The sequence below is a fragment of the Sardina pilchardus genome, chromosome 24 (assembly GCF_963854185.1).
Source record: "Sardina pilchardus chromosome 24, fSarPil1.1, whole genome shotgun sequence".
NCBI classification, from domain to species: Eukaryota; Metazoa; Chordata; class Actinopteri; order Clupeiformes; family Clupeidae; genus Sardina; species Sardina pilchardus.
Window position 1 is genome coordinate 29267152 of NC_085017.1, and position 2500 is coordinate 29269651.

Sequence of the window (2500 nt, forward strand, 5' to 3'; positions counted from 1 at the left end):
CGTCTGTTTGTGTGACCTGGCGCGTGTGCAAAACAAGCCCGCGCTGCAGCAGCGGAGACCGGAGACCGTCAGAGCTCGTGCGTGTGTGTGTGTGTGTGTGTGTTTCGGTCTGTGTAAACAAGAGGGAGTGTTTCTGCAGCGTTTGCCCGTTTATGTGTTGATCTGTAGACGAGAACTTTGTGTGTGTGTGTGTGTGTGTGTGTTCATGCATCGTACTGCGGTTTGGACAGCACAGATGATGTTTTCATGTGAGTGTGTGTGTGTATGTGTGCCTGTGTGTGTGTGTGAGAGGGTGTTTCTGATGTCGTAACATTTCTTATGATGCCGCAACGGGATATGCGACACAATGGGGCTGAACCGCGAAACGGTTTAAACGGATGAGAGGAGAACGTCTCCTCGTGCAGTTACGACTTGCAGTCCTTGATGAAGCAAACAAAGGTGCTCACACACCCAACGCCCCCCGCCACACACTCACACACACACACACACACACACACACACACTCACCTGGTGCTGAACACCGGGAGAGGCTGGTGTGGGTCGTGGTGCGTGTGTTTATGTTTTTTCACCCGAACGCATTTGTGAAACAGTCGCACAACACACACACCGCCACCATTTACTACGTAATTACACACACACACACACACACACACACACACACACACACGCCGCAACCATTTACTACGTAATTACAACACACACACACACGCCGCCACCATTTACTACATAAGCACGAGCAGCAGACTCCGCAGCGACCGAGATGACATCACTGCAATTGTTTACGTTTCTGTTTTGGCCGAAGCGTTCTGCAGCGAAACATGTCACGGGAGCTCCCCACGCGGACCCGGAGCGCGAGAGAGAGCAGCGGGCTATCCGCGTGTTGGAGTTGACGGTATCAGGGCTGGGTGTCCCGGTGATGAACAACTGCACTCCACGCTGGGCATTTATTCAGCACTCGGTACCGCGGGTCCACCGGGAGCAGGCGGAGAAACACACGCGCACACACGTGACTCCCATGTCAAGCCCCCAGCGCAGCGATTAGAAGGAGAGAAAGAGAAGTTACAGCAGAAGAAGAAGGGGGGGGGGGGGGGGGGGGGGCACCGGGCGCAGCTGCCGGGGGGGGGGGGGGCCGAGTGGAGCGGAGAGTTTGGGGGACATGCTTGGGGGATCTGGCATCCCTGGCGAAGTGCCCAGAATGGGCATGGGGGGGGGGGGGGGGTCAAGGGGGGCACTTGTTGACTTGTTTTGTTTTGTGTGCGAAGAGGGTTTGCGCTGAGAGCCTGTGCGTGCACGCGCCAATGAGACAACGGCCGCGCGCATTCTGTGTTGTTTCGGTTGGTTTTCTGTGTCGCCGGGTAAATTCGGGGTTCGGTTCTCGTCACCGTCTAATTAAAACGCTCCGAGGCTCACGCGCTACGGCGGTCTTTGTTCGGCACGGTTGTTGTGTTGATTCACGCGAGCTGAGCCAAGTTTAGACTCGCGCCGTGATGGATGGAGTGACCGTTGGGAGGCTCACGAGGCGGGCCAGCCAACATCTTTCGCAAGGGCTGTCCCAGACCTCTTTTCTTCTCTCTTTCCCTCCCGCCCCCTCTTTCTTTTTCTTTCTTTCCTCTTTTCCTCCCTCTCTCTCAAACTTTTCTGCATTTCGGAGTGTTGTGAGTGACAGAGGCACTTTGTAGTATCCACAATGTAAACTACATTCCCAGCACAGAGGCTGTAGGCCTACTGTATGTTATTAAGCCAAGTGTGTTTGGTGACACGTCGCCCTCCGTTCGTTAGAATAACTGAGGCGAAGGATGAGGATCTGATATCCACCGCGAAGTGACAATAAACGAGCGAGCACAAATTGGTATTGTAAACGTGTGAACTGCGTGGTTGGTGGAGTTGAAGTAAGCGCTAGTTCTCCAGCGTCTGGTCAGGCCAGAGAGGCCCGCGAGAGGAAGGATCCGTTTACTGAGCGCAGGCCACGGAATTCCCCTCACAAGATGATGTCATCGGGCTTGTCGGCAGACCGACATCGTCTGCTCACGAGCGTTTCCTGTGTGCACAGTTGTTTTGTTTGGGAAGTGATTCGTGTGTGTGTGTGTGTGTTCTCTTCAGCATCATGTGTAGGTTCTGCCTCTGAATGTGTGTGTGTGTGTGTGTGTGTGTGTTCTCTTCAGCATCATGTGTAGGTTCTGCCTCTGAATGTGTGTGTGTGTGTGTGTGTGTGTGTGTGTGTGTGTGTGTGTTCTCTGCTGCATCATGTGGAGGTTCTGCCCCTGAGTGTGTGTGTGTGTGTGTGTGTGTGTGTGTGTTCTCTTCAGCATCATGTATAGGTTTTGCCTCTGAATGTGTGTGTGTGTGTGTGTGTGTGTGTGTTCTCTGCTGCATCATGTGGAGGTTCTGCCCCTGAGTGTGTGTGTGTGTGTGTGTGTTCTCTTCAGCATCATGTGTAGGTTCTGCCTCTGAATGTGTGTGTGTGTGTGTGTGTGTGTGTGTGTGTGTGTATTCTCTGCTG

At 53.6% G+C, this 2500-nt stretch overlaps 1 protein-coding gene across 1 annotated transcript in view; it reads left to right on the top strand.

Annotated features, from left to right (window-relative positions):
• Positions 1-2500, top strand: part of znf704 (zinc finger protein 704) — a gene marked incomplete at its 3' end in the record, with an annotated part of 3829 nt that overhangs the window by 1094 nt on the left and 235 nt on the right.